This window comes from Staurois parvus, unplaced genomic scaffold, assembly GCF_062004578.1.
Source record: "Staurois parvus isolate SC_StPar_1 unplaced genomic scaffold, SC_StPar_1.0 ptg000368l, whole genome shotgun sequence".
NCBI classification, from domain to species: Eukaryota; Metazoa; Chordata; class Amphibia; order Anura; family Ranidae; genus Staurois; species Staurois parvus.
Window position 1 is genome coordinate 537,273 of NW_028318164.1, and position 14,543 is coordinate 551,815.

The 14,543-nt window shown below is 44.2% G+C and overlaps 1 long non-coding RNA gene and 1 other non-coding gene across 2 annotated transcripts; one reads left to right on the forward strand and one right to left on the reverse strand.

Moving 5' to 3' along the window:
• Positions 1–3,065: 3,065 nt before the first annotated feature.
• On the forward strand, positions 3,066–3,131 carry LOC149456227 (small nucleolar RNA SNORD82). Its single transcript, XR_016313943.1, has one exon. It is a non-coding gene; the product is annotated as a small nucleolar RNA SNORD82 (small nucleolar RNA).
• Positions 3,132–6,336: 3,205 nt separating this feature from the next.
• LOC149456228 (uncharacterized) lies at positions 6,337–14,263 on the reverse strand. The gene is made up of 2 exons (XR_016313927.1): positions 14,022–14,263; positions 6,337–6,888 (listed from the first exon to the last, which is right to left on the reverse strand). It is a non-coding gene; the product is annotated as an uncharacterized LOC149456228 (long non-coding RNA).
• Between the last annotated feature and the right edge of the window lie 280 nt (positions 14,264–14,543).

Consider the following 14,543-nt stretch of genomic DNA (forward strand, 5'->3'; position numbering starts at 1 on the left):
GCCACTTTCACACACCCACATCCTGCTCTTGGACAATCCACATTTCCATGTTCCATGGCAATCAGGGTGAGGTGACCTAAGTTGTGAATATAAATGCTGAGCATCTTTGTGAAACTCTTAGACAGACTTTCTCAAGAGTTTTACCCGAGGAATCCTTGAAATAATTTTCAGGTTTCAGGAAACCCTTGCTAAAATTAATTCATTGGTGATCAGTGGGCAGAATGCTCCTTACATTGGTGGCCTGTTGGAAGAATGGCCCTGACATTGGTGGCCGGTGGGAAGAACGGCCCTCGCATTGGTGGCCGGTGGAAAGAACGGCCCTCGCATTGGTGGCCGGTGGAAAGAACGGCCCTCGTATTGGTGGCCGGTGAGAAGAACGGCCCTCGCATTGGTGGCCGGTGAGAAGAACGGCCCTCGCATTGGTGGCCGGTGGAAAGAACGGCCCTCGCATTGGTGGCCGGTGAGAAGAACGGCCCTCGCATTGGTGGCCGGTGGGAAGAACGGCCCTCGCATTGGTGGCCGGTGGGAAGAATTTTGCCCCTTTTAGTGGTAATCATTTGAAAGAGTGGCCCTTGCATTGGTGGCCAGTGGGAAGAATTCGCACCCCCCTTTTAGTGGTAGTCATTTGGAAGATTGCCCCCTACAATGGTGGTCAGCAGGCCACTCTTACAGACCGTTAAAAAGATCTTTGGTGTCCTGCTGTTGGCTCTTCAAATAGGCATTGGGTCCAGAACTATTCAGGCACCATCAGATTCAGCCACAATTCAAAGGACTCTTAACCTCTGGAGGAGCCCCCAGGGTTCCATGGAACACTGGTTGAGAATGGAAGGTCTTGGAACCGAAGAAGTGGTTTTGTCGTGGCGGAGTATAATGAGGGTGGAGGAGGAGAGAGTAGTCTGAATTGGGTCGTGTAGTGCCACCACAGGCCATGGTGCAGTATAATGAGGGTGGGGGAGGGGAGAGTCATCTGAATTGGGCCGTGTGGCGCCCACACAGGCCGTGGCGGCGTATAATGAGGGTGGAGGAGGAGAGAGTAGTCTGAATTGGGTCGTGTAGTGCCACCACAGGCCGTGGTGCAGTATAATAAGGATGGGGGAGGGGAGAGTAGTTTGAATTGGTTTGTGTAGCGCCCTCACAAGCCATGGCGGAGTATAATGAGGATGGGGAGGGGAGAGTAGTTTTAATTGGGTTGTGTAGCACCCCCACAAGCCGTGGCGGAGTATAATGAGGGTGGGGGAGGGGAGAGTGGGCGTGGTGCAGTATAATGATGGTGGGGAGGGGAGAGTAGTCTGAATCGGGTTATGTGGCGCTCACACTGGCTGTGGCGGGGATTAATGAGGGTGGGGGAAGGGAGAGTAGCCTGAATTGGGTTCTGTAGCGCCCCCACAAGCCGTGGCGGAGTATAATGAGGGAGGGGAGAGTAGTCTGAATCGGGTCGTGTGGCACCCTCTCGGGCTGTGGCGGAGTATAATGAGGGTGGGGGAGGGGAGAGTAGTCTGAATCGGGTCGTGTGGCGCCCACACAAGCCGTGGCGGAGTGTAATGATGGTGTGGGAGGGGAGAGTAGTGGTGTAGCGCCCCCACATGCCGTGGCGGAGTGTAATGATGGTGTGGGAGGGGAGAGTAGTGGTGTAGCGCCCCCACATGCCGTGGCGGAGTGTAATGATGGTGTGGGAGGGGAGAGTAGTCTGAATCGGGTCATGTAGCGCCCCCACATGCCGTGATGAATAATGAGGGTGGGGGAGGGGAAGGTAGTCTGAATCGGGTCGTGCAGCACCCTCACATGCTGTGGTGAAGTAAAAGTTTGGTGAGGGAAGGGAGAGTAGTCTGAATCGGGTTCTGGTAGCGCCCACACGCACGCATTTCTTCACTCTTCAGTGGGGCGCCTCCATCTTACACCGCAGACTTGCTCTGCCAGGCAGCCAATCACCTCCACCACCCTCCAAGGTCCCACATGACAACATCTCTTCTTTTTCTTCTCTTTTCGTTTGTTGCTCTTCTCATGTCATGAGGTCTTGGTGGACTCACCAGTGATTGGTTCTGGACACCAATTGGTTCTGGACTCACCAGTGATTGGTTCTGGCCTCACACCCCCCCAAGGTGTGCACATAGCCTTGGTAGTAAGCCGTCCCTCAGCTGATTACCATGGTGTGTCCTGTTCTATATAAACCCTTCCAGGATCTGTGCGGGTCACATCATGGAGAGCCTGTCCATTTCATTCCCTTTATTCCTAGACGTGTCTGCTGTGATGTATGTGTGGATGTATTATTATGAATAATGTATACCTCTTACACCGAATACCGTACTCATACATTACACACAACCGCTCAGCCCCCATCCCCAGATCACACACCAACATACCCACAATCCTCTGCAACATTTATGCAAATGAGAGGGGCGGGGACTTTGCAACCTACCACTCAGAAAACGGGGGCGTGGCATCAGAGCATGGGGGCGGGGCGACAAAGCTTTGGGGCGGCATCTCTATGTCCTCCCATTGAACTTTTTAGAGGGGGTGGCTTTCACCTCCATAAATGTGGGGGCGTGGTACCTCTCTAAATGAGAGTGGGGAAAAGACCGAAACTCCGCCTGGGGGGAGGAGTATGGTGTAGAACTCTTCGAGGGGGCGGAGAAGAGGCGGGATCAGAATCCTCATCTGCCGTGATGGAAGGGGCGGGTCTCCACCTAGGGGGAGGAGAACAGGAGGCAAATCATAGAGAAAGAGGCGGCGCTCTGTGGGTTGAGGACACCTGAAGTGACAGGCTGCCCTCTTTTCTACTTCCGGGTCACCTCTGTTTCCATGGCCGCGCCCTGGGATTACAGGGGAAGGAGACATGGACATAGTGGATGGCTCCTCCCACTCTTACAATACTAGATATCTAATAGAGAGATGGTGTCACTGAAATTTGGTTTGGTGTGTTAATGGAATTCTATTCTTTACATGAATCTGAAGAAGAGAAAAAACCTGTTGCCAAGAAAGCTCCTGCCAAAATGCCTCAAGGGAAGAAACCTGGAAAGGAGGAGTCTGAAGAGGAGGGTAAGCTGCCTGCTGTCTTATGAATTGTTGGCACAAATGATGAACAATTTTGGGACTTAATACTGATCTTTGATGACTGATGTTTGCTGATGTGCCATAAATGTGATAACTTTGTTTTTAACATGCAATGGAGATCTCTTTTTACTGGAACTTTTATTTTTTTTTTACTTGTGTAATGAAAGAAAACCTTTTGTCAGATTTTTTTTTTTTTTTTTGCCGTCTGTGTCCCCGTTGTAGAGATTCAACATTTTGTTGCCACCAAAACATGAATGCAGGAGACCTTTTTCTAATGGGGGCACGTTTTCCTGTGACAACTGTCTGAGAGGATATCCTTCACATTGGAAAGATATCTCCTCTTCATGTTGAGGCAACATTGAAGGAAGTGAAGGGAATTCTCTGACACAGATGGTCAATAAATGTAACCCTCTCCTCTTCTATCCAACATATTTAAAAAGGGAAAAAAAAGCCTTTTTGCTCTACTTAACTGCATTGCCATATTTAACCACTTCAAGTCTGGACACTTTTACCCCCTTCCTGGTCCAGGCCAATCTTCAGCTTTCAGTGCTATCACACTTTGAATGACAATTGCGCGGTCATGCAACACTGTACCCATATGAATTTTTTAGCCTTTTTTTTAGACAGATAAAGCTTTATTTTGGTGGTATTTATTCACCACTGGGATTTTTATTTTTTTTGTTATGTAAATGAAAGTCCAAAAATTTTGAAAAAAAGTGTTTTTCTTATAAAATTTTGCAAATATATATTTCATCATAAATCTTGGCCAAAATGTATTCCGTTATCTTTCCAGTAAAAAAAAAAATCCCAAATTAGTTTATAACCAAAATTATAATTTTTAAACATTTTTTTTAACAATTTTATTTTTTTATATTTGTTTTTTTACATACTGTCACTCTAGGAGTGGAGTGTCACCATGGTGACACTACTTTTTTTTTTTTTTTTTTATACTTTACCAGGAAATTGAGCATTTGTTTTCATTAGTTTTTTGCTGAAAAATATTTAAAAAAAAAAAAAGTTCATACATTAAAATTTTTTTTGTACCTTAAAATATTTTCAGGGTTTCATGTGCATTTTTATGTACAAATGTGCGCAAAATGTTAAAAAAATTGGCTCTGGAAGTGATGTGTTTAGGAAACGTTATTCGGGGCGCTGGATGTATGCTGGACTCTTGGTTTTCTGGCACCTATAGACCTTTGTCGTGTACTATGCATATCCAGATGCAGAGATTATCGAAAATGTCAGGAAATCCATATTGGCTGTGTGCATTCCAGTTGAGAAAATTTGAGAATTCTCACCTGGCAATATAATGGCCCTTCTGGGGTACAAGTGTCAAGAAAATTTCAGTTGAGTTTTCTCTTGTCAGTAGTATTAAGTCTGCAAGTGTCAATTTCCTTTAGGTTTTCCAAAACATATGCGGTCAAACCTAAACTTTCAGTTTGTATGCAGTCAGGAAGGCTCTTGCGTGTCTTAGTTGAAGGTAAATCTAAAGGAAATTGAATAGGAAAGTTGTGTAATGTATGGCCAGCTTTAGCCTCTGTTCTGCAGTTGCCATGGTGCTGCGCGTGTGATTGGTTATAACACCAACCATTAAATGGCTTGACAGTTTAGTTGAAAGATGCAGGCAACTGTGACAGTTGTTGTCATGGGATGCTCTGAATGTCATTTATGTGAAACTGTTAAATCGGTGTGTGTATATCTCTGCTTTAAGTTGTGTTCGTATAGTAGCATAATAGCGTTCCCTTGGGTCTCTGGGACAGATAATGAAGCTGAAATTCCTGCTTTACATGCTAATTCTATTCAATGTTGGCCATCATTTCAAAGTTCATGCCATATTTGCTAATGTGTATTTGGTATTTCTGGTTAAAATCTTTTTTTCTTTTTTTTACTCCTTTTGTTAGATTTGTCAGTATTTGTTGCAAATCTGAATTCTGCAAAAGATTATGATGAACTTAAAAATGCTCTGAGGGAGTTTTTTCTGTAAGAAGAACTTGCCAGTGCAGGATGTTCAGATTGGAGCCTCCAAGTAAGTATTTCTTAAGATAACGTGCTGAATAGGCGCCCTGTGCTGCAGCTCCTTCACTTGCTCTGCAACTGCATGCTTCTGCTGGTTCACACCTATGCAGTTTGCGTTTCTGCAGTGCTTTTTGCGGTGTGTTTTTGTACATACGGTTTTTTTCTAGTTGCTAGGAAGATTAAACCAAAAAAATGCATTAAAAAAAATGCACTGCATGCTTTTCCGCATTGTCTCCATTGAAGACTATAGAACCGAAAACTCAACTTTGTGTTAAAAAAAAAAGTCCCTGACCCTTTCCAAAAATATATATACCTGTGCTTAAATCCCAATAGCTTGTACATGCATTTATCCATCAGGTGCTAAAAGGGATGTAACCACATATTAATATTAATTACACCCCTTTAGCACCTGATGGATAAATGCATGTACTAGCTATTGGGATTTCAGCACAGGTATATCTTGTTTGTTGTATTGTTGGGTCAGTAGCCAGACCTGAACCTTGTAGCTCTCCCCCATTGTGTCTTTTCCCCTATGCTAGCATTGTGTCCACAGTAGCATTTGCGTCGGCAGAGCAGAGTAGGACTGGCCATAGAGGGATTACTTTGACACAGTTGGCCAGCTTAAGCATGTATTGCAATATGTGTGAACTAAATATCCCTATTTATTGCATAGTCTGCTGGAAAGGGTATATACCAGTGTGCAGAGGGTCCTCAGAATTTCTAGTGTTAATATGTGGTTACACCCCTTTAGCACCTGATAGATAAATGCATGCACTAGCTGTTGGGATTTGAGCACAGGGATCTCTTGTTTGTTTGTTGTGCTGCAGCTCCTTCACTTTTCCATCTCTACTGCAGGAGGTTTGGCTATGTGGAGTTTGCTACTGCGGAGGAAGTGGAAAAAGCCCTGAAATTAAATGGAAAGAAGGTTCTTTGTTTTGTGATGAAAGTAGAGAAGGCCAACACTCCTGCAGAGAAAACAAAAATGCAGAGAACATAGGATAGGATCTGTTTGTCCTCCCATATAGTACTTTTGTTTTTAAATTGATCCGTTGGCTAGTTTTTACATTTTCATAATATGATTATATATTAAATGTACACATCTAGCCTAATAGCAAGCAAGAATAGGTCCTGTGTATCTTTTGGATTCTAATTGACTTTAAGGCATGGATTGTGAAACTCTCTGTAAATTAAAGTCAATTACTGCTCACTCTTTGTTCCCTTTATAGTGATGCTGTTATTGGGGGGACCAAAAAGATGTTGGCAGCCTGGTTGTTATGCTGACACACTGTTTTTAATACTTAATCACCAGTTTTAATAAAGTGAGCAGATAAGGAAGGTTGGGGTTCAGTCAAGCCCATATTTGCATCCTTGTTTCAACAATAGCTTCAGTTTCCTCATAGGTAAAGTTTGCAGTACTAGAGGAAGACAATAGTAGCTTCGTCGTGGTGCATGTTCCAAAGTCGTAGAAATGTAGGCCTGATGTGTTCAGTTAGCCCTTCACAAAAGGTTTGTTCTGTGAGTTTAAATAAACGTTGCATTTCAGTAGTTTTCTAAAGCTATACCTGCATTATAGTTTGCAGTGAAAATCGTTGAATTTTCAAAGTGGGGCTGGTCTAAACTGAATCTAGCAGAACTCCAAGGTGGTGGTCCTGGAGCTGCTTATTTTTCCAGATGCACGAACTCTGTTTGTTAAGAACATCCCCTATAGCACAACTTCAGAGGAATTGCAAGAGATTTTTGAAAATGCCAAAGACATCCGTCTTCCAACTTCAAAAGATGGTGCTAGTAAAGGGTAAGTAGATCCATGCTGTCTTTGACTGCCTGCAAAAGAATTTGCACATTTTAAAGTGTTAGTAAACCGCAGGAGAAAAGTGATCCCTGCAAGTTAATGTCATAATATGCTAGTATGCACTGCATACTAGCACATTATGTAAAGCTTATCTTAAAACTAAGCCCTCCGGTGGGGCACTGTCACTGCTGCAGAGGCTTCTGTCTTCACCTGGTCTTCCTTTTCAGGTTCCGTCTGATAGGCCGGGCCATGATGGTGTCACTCATGCGTGTGGGAGTCCCGGGCTACGGCACAGTACTCCGAAGGATTGGCATGGGTATGCCGTTCAGAGCGCATGCGTCGGCTTTAAAAATGGATATCTTCTAAACAGTGCATGTTTAGGACATATCATTTCATCTACAGGTAAGGCTTATAAGCTTACCTGTAGGTAAAAGTTAAAAAAAAAAAAAGTTCACTGCCACTTTAATGAGATTAAATGGATTTACTCGCGCTTTATTGCATTGAGTTGCCCATTTATTACTGCCAGTGTGTGGTAGCAGACTTTAGAATTGCACAAGAATTTAATACAGTGCACTACAAAATACATACAGTTGTGTTCAAAATAATAGCAGTCAGACATTGCTAACCTGATCAATCACTGTTTTTGGTTCAAAATCATCGCAGTGTGGAGTTCTATTAGTGAGGTCATTCATTCTTTGAAAAACAGGTGGCAATTATTGCCCTTATTTAAGGAAGGAAGGCAGCAAATGTTGTACATGCTGTTTACAGTGCATTTCTCTCTGAAATTCTGAGGAAATGGGTCGTTCCAGACATTGTTCAGAAGAACAGCGTACCTTGATTAAAAAGTTGATTGGAGAGGGGAAAACATATAAAGAAGTGCAGAAAATGATAGGCTGCTCAGCTAAAATGGTCGCAAATGCTTTAAAATGGCAACCAAAACCTGAAAGATGTGGAAGAAAGCGAAAAACTACCATTCGAATGGATAGAAGAGTAGCCAAAATGGCAAGGACTCAGCCAACAATCAGCTCCAGGAAGATCAAAGAAGGTGTAAAGTTACCTGTGAGTACTGTTACAATTAGAAGACTCCTATGTGAAGCCAATCTATCTGCAAAAAGCCCCCGCAAAGTCCCACTGTTGAAAAAAAGATGTGTGCTGAAGAGGTTACAATTTGCCAAAGAGCACATTGACTGGCCTAAAGAGAAATGGCGCAACATTTTGTGGACTGATGAAAGTAAGATTGTTCTTTTTGGGTCTAGTGGCCGGAGACCGTTTGTCAGACGACCCCCAAACACTGAATTCAAGCCACAGTACACTGTGAAGACAGTGAAGCATGGTTGTGCAAGCATCATGATATGGGGATGTTTCTCGTACTACGGTGTTGGACCTATTTATCGCATACCAGGGATCATGGGTTAGTGTGAATACATCAGAATACTTGAAGAGGTCATGCTGCCTTATGCTGAAGAGGAAATGCCCTTGAAATGGGTGTTCCAACAAGACAACGACCCCAAACACACCAGTAAACGTGCAACATCTTGGTTCCAGACCAACAAGATTGACGTTATGGAGTGGCCAGCCCAATCCCCGGATCTTAATCCAATAGAAAACTTGTGGGGTGACATCAAAAATGCAGTTTCTGAGGCAAAACCAAGAAATAGAGAAGAACTGTGGAATGTAGTCCAATCATCCTGGGCTGGAATACCTGTTCACAGGTGCCAGAAGTTGGTTGACTCCATGCAACACAGATGTACAGCAGTTCTCAGAAACAGTGCTTATACAACTAAATATTCATTAAGTGATTCAAAGGAAAGCAAAATCTTCAAACATTTTTCAGTTTATATAGTGAATGTTTGAGCTTGTAAAGAAGAATACAAACACTGCTATTTTTTTGAACCGTCTAATATTCACTTTTCTTCAATTTTTTTTAAGCGGAACAACAAAAATTTGATATATTTTTCTTCATGTTTTGATTTGATTTTGAATGTGTAGTGTTCCCAATGCATTTGTGTGGATGGAAATAAAAGCTATTAGAAGGATGTTGAGCTTTATTCACTTTTTTCAACACACTGCTATTATTTTGAACACAACTGTGTATGTGTAGTAAAATGATCTTTGAATTCTGTTTCTTGAATATATTCAGCTGTGGCATGGTTCTCTATACATGTATATCATGTTAATATGTGAGAATATCTTCATTCCTTTAGAGGCAGTCTCCAGGCTTTCTTTTGATTATACAGTTTAATGTTACTAGTGCTTATAAAGCGCTTACATTTTCTACTGACTGCAATATTCCATTATTTGGCCTGCTTGGACTACAGGCTAGCAAGGACTTTTTGGGACTGTTGGTAATGCCAATGCATCTAGAGACCTACGCCAGCTTTTTTTAAATATATTGGAGAACAATCGGGGTTCTGGTCATACCCTATCTGTCTTTCTGAAATTCTATTGTGTACAGTAAAGGTCATAGAAGATACTGGTCTCCTGTGCATAAGATGGATTTACAGTGGGGCAAAAAAGTATTTAGCCACCAAGTGTGCAAGTTCTCCCACTTAAAAAGATGAGAGAGGCCTGTAATTGGCATCATAGGTAGACCTCAACTATGAGAGACAAAGTGAGAAAAAAAAAATCCAGACAATCACATTGGCTGATTTGGAAAGAATTTATTTGCAAATTATGGTGGAAAATAAGTATTTGGTCAATATCAAAAGTTCATCTCAATACTTTGTTATATATCCTTTGTTGGCAATGACAGAGGTCAAACGTTTCCTGTAAGTCTTCACAAGGTTGGCACACACTGTTGCTGGTATGTTGGCCCATTCCTCCATGCAGATCTCCTCTAGAGCAGTGATGTTTTGGGGCTGTCACTGGGCAACACGGACTTTCAACTCCCTCCAAAGGTTTTCTAGGGGGTTGAGATCTGCAGACTGGCTAGGCCACTCCAGGACCTTGAAATGTTTCTTACGAAGCCACTCCTTCATTGCCCGGGCGGTATGTTTGGGATCATTGTCATGTTGGAAGACTCAGCCACGTTTCATCTTCAATGCCCTTGCTGATGGAAGGAGGTTTGCACTCAAAATCTCACGATACATGGCCCCATTCATTCTGTCCTGTACATGGATCAGTCGTCCTGGTCCCTTTGCGGAGAGACAGCCCCAAAGCATGATGTTGCCACCCCCATGCTTCACAGTAGGTATGGTGTTCTTTGGATGCAACTCAGCATTCTCTCTCCTCCAAACACGATGAGTTGTGTTTCTACTAAACAGTTCTATTTTGGTTTCATCTGACCATATGACATTCTCCCAATCCTCTTCTGGATCATCCAAATACTCTCTAGGAAACTTCAGACAGGCCCGGACATGTACTGTCTTAAGCAGCGAAACACGTCTGGCACTGCAGGATCTGAGTCCCTGACAACGTAGTGTGTTACTGATGGTAGCCTTTGTTACGTTGGTCCCAGCTCTCTGCAGGTCATTCACTAGGTCCCCCCGTGTGGTCCTGGGATTTTTGCTCACCGTTCTTGTGATCATTTTGACCCCACGGGGTGAGATCTTGCGTGGAGCCCCTGATCGAGGGAGATTATCAGTGGTCTTGTATGTCTTCCATTTTCTAATTATTGCTCCCACAGTTGATTTGTTCACACCAAGCTGCTTGCCTATTGCAGATTCAGTCTTCCCAGCCTGGTGCAGGTCTACAATTTTGTTTCTGGTGTCCTTCGACAGCTCTTTGGTCTTCACCATAGTGGAGTTTGGAGTGTGACTGTTTGAGGTTGTGGACAGGTGTCTTTTATACTGATAACAAGTTCAAACAGGTGCCATTGATACAGGTAATGAGTGCAGGACAGAGGAGCCTCTTAAAGAAGAAGGTACAGGTCTGTGAGAGCCAGAAATCTTGTTTGTAGGTGACCAAATACTTATTTTCCACCATAATTTGCAAATAAATTCTTTCCAAATCAGCCAATGTGATTGTCTGGATTTTGTTTTACTCATTGTGTCTCTCATAGTTGAGGTCTACCTATGATGCCAATTACAGGCCTCTCTCATCTTTGTAAGTGGGAGAACTTGCTCAATTGGTGGCTGACTACTTTTTTGCCCCACTGCATATATAAGCAGGTGAGAATAATGTAGCTGTAATGAAGAGGCTGGTATCACAGGTCTGCCTAAATGGTTCGGTTTTACAATTTTAACCATGCCAAAGGGTATTTCATCGACCTTTCTTTGTAGACAACTTGTCTACAATCCTACTTGGCCTCAGTTAACCACTTGGTGCCCACCCATAATGTACTGCAGACAGGCAGCCACTGTAGGCAAAGCAACATAACCGTACATCGCTGCCTACTTCTGAGTTTTGGGCATGTGCATGGCATCCCCTGGCCAGCACCCTCTGTGATTTTACACAGCGGGAGCCTGTGAGCAAATCCCAGCTGGGACCTGCTGATCACCAGTGTACAATCACAGCCCAGAACTGTGTTGACTATCAACAGAGGGATCTATCTGTTTCTCATCCAGGATGAGAAACTTGGAGATCTAGTAGTAAAAGAAGCACACGTTACACATAGTTGGGCACACCCCTTGATGGTAACCCCCCCTTCCATCCAGTGTCATTAGTACAGTGACAGTGTATAATATCACTGTATTAATGTCAGTGGCAGTTGGTCAGTTCCCCACAGTGTCAGTGTCAAGATTGTCACACTATTGCAATCCCCAAGTTGCTGATCACTGCCATTGGTACACAAATAAATACAAATGTTAGTGTGTACATGTAACCTAGGTTTGTTTAAAAGTTATAGCACCTACAATCTATCGATATACACTTTTCCATCAGACATATAGCACAATACATTTTGGCCAAAAATTATCTTTTTTTTTTTACTATTTTCATTGGATATGCATATAATAGCAGAAAGGGAAAAAAATAAACTTTTGGTCTTTTGATTTATATTGCAAAAAAAAAACCCAGTGGTGATTGAATGCCACTAAAAGATCTTTGTTTACAAAAAATTGTATATAAATTTCTCTTGGGCTCAGCGTTGTTGACCGTGCATTTACCAGTTACAGTAACGCGTCATTCAGTATAGCATCAAATGGCTTAGTCATGCAGGATGTAAAATCTTCCGGAGCTGAAGTTGTTAATGAGTCGAGTAGAGTGTAAGCTTGTTTTTTGTATTTGGCTGCAATGTGGTACACCACTATTCTCATGCATTAACCTGGGGATCAGCAACCCATAGATCGCGGCCAGGTGACTGGAAGATGGCAGTCTGGACTTGCTTACAGAGTGCAATGCAGAGGGGCTACTTGTGAAGTTGGAGCTGTAGTAGGGATCCAGAGCTGCATAAGCCAATGCCGCCTGTGTGCTGGCTTCTGTCCAATGTGAAGTGATACCAAATGCACTCCACCTCTTACCCTGGCCAGCTGTCTCCAGAGTGGTGTCAGCAGCAGGAAAGAGATCTTGAAGTCACTGTGAAGCAATATACTGGGCATAATAGTATAGGGTTGCTTCTGTACTGATGCACTGCGGTTTACCCACACTGGTGCAGTGGACCTGCAGCTTGCCTGTGGGTTTGCTGCACTTGGCCACATACTTTTATTCAATCCTACTTTCTGAAAGCACACCAAAACTCCTGAATGCAGGATTTCAGAAAGCACACCAGACCTGCAAGATATAATAGAAGTTTATAGAAAAGTGCAGTTAACCCAGGAAAGTTACAGATGCTTTGCACCGCAGTGCATGTAAACCACAGCACATCAGTGTGAAAGCAGCCTTCTAGGGTGCCCAGAACGATCCATTTAAATTTGTAGTTGAAAACCTGCAGTTGGGGTGTGGTGTTTGTTTTGTTTTTTATCTTTTTTCCCCCTGCCCTAACTGCACCCCCTTTAGCGGCAATGGCAAGGGGTGTGCACATGTGGCAGCAGGAGTTATAAGTGGTCATGGTTGGTGGGTGTAGCATCTGTCAAGCATGACCCATTCAAGTGAAAGAGGCTGCTCTGCAATTGCCCTGCAACCTTGACCAGTACAGCAAATGGGGTTAAAGCAGGCAGCATTGTTGCTTCCTCACCCTGTTTTTAACCCTTTAGTCTAGGTTCACACCTAAGTGTTTTGCTTTGTGCAGAAATGCACAGCAGTCCATTTAACATGATTTCCTATGGGACATATTCCAGGGGTGTGGACATTTTTTGAAAAACCTACTTGTCCAAGGGACTAAATCGGTGTCCCAATCTACTTGTCCCTCATGACAATCTACTTGTCCAGATATTGAAAACAAATTGAACCAAAAGCTTATTTAAATCAGAGGTGGATATTAGGAATATTTTAAAAATAAAAAGGTTTTATGGTGACTTAAACATTTAATATTTCTAACATTGCGCTGTTTATGTGATGGGGGGCAAGTCTCTGATGGGGGTGCTGCTTATGATTGAGTGTGGCTTTGAACGAGTGTGAAGCAGTTAAACACAGCAGTTGAACTAAAGCAGGAGAACTTAAGCAGCAGGAAGACACAACAACAGCAAGAAACTCTCCTGCACGCTGGACAGACTGCAAGCAAACACCCTGGGAAACCTCTCTTACATACCTGAGTCCCACTCTGTGTACCTTTTATACAATACACCCCCTCTTCTCCTTTCCATATTACTATCCTCTGTTCCCAAATCTCATTTCTTTACCCCTCTGCTCCACCCCAAAACTTGTACATCTCCCCCTCATTGCTATCATCTCCCTACTATTGCTCTCATCACCTCCCCAAAATGCCTCTTCCACTCCTCCTTCTCATTTTCCTCTCCTCCATTCCCAAAATCCATTCACTATATCCCTCTACCCCTCCCAAACAATTGTATATTGTGTCCTCACTGCTTCCTTCACCCCTCTACGGCACCCACCACCTCCTCCTATTACTCCACTCTCCCACTGACCCGAACACCTCCACTAGTAGTTTCTCACGCTCCTGCACATCCCGCTCCCATGCCACCTTTCTCACCCTTCTCCTCCTCATAACCGCGGGGGACATCTCCCCGAATCCTGGCCCTTCACCACCTCCCTCACCCGCACAACACCCTCCCGCCTCCACGTCCCGCTGCAACCCTCGCAACTTAGTATCTGTCCCCCTGCTCCCTAAAATCTCCCCCCCGTTTTCATGTGCACTCCTGAACGCCCGATCGGTGTGCAACAAGCTTACCGCCATCCACGACCTCTTTGCTTCCCGCTCCCTCATCCTCCTAGTGATCACGGAAACCTGGATCCAGGCCACTGACTCCTCCCCTGCTGCACTCTCCTACGGAGGTCTCACCTGGACCCACTCACCCGGACCTAACGGTCGTAAAGGTGGTGGGGTTGGTCTGCTCCTGTCACCGCAGAGCACCTTCCGAGTCCTCCCAAACCCCCCTCCCTCCCACTCCGATGGGATCAGTCCATGTAAAGGGGGCACTCCGATGGGATCAGTCCATATAAAGGGGCACTCCGATGGGAACAGTCCATGTAAAGGGGCACTCCGATGGGATCAGTCCATGTAAAGGGGGCACTCCGATGGGAACACTGCATGTAAGGTGGCACTCCGATGGGATCAGTGCATGTAAGGGGCAATCCGATGGGATCAGTCCATGTAAAAGGGCACTCCGATGGTATCAGTGCATTTAGGGGGGCACTCCGATGGGAACAGTCCATGTAAGGTGGCACTCCGATGGGAACAGTCCATGTAAGG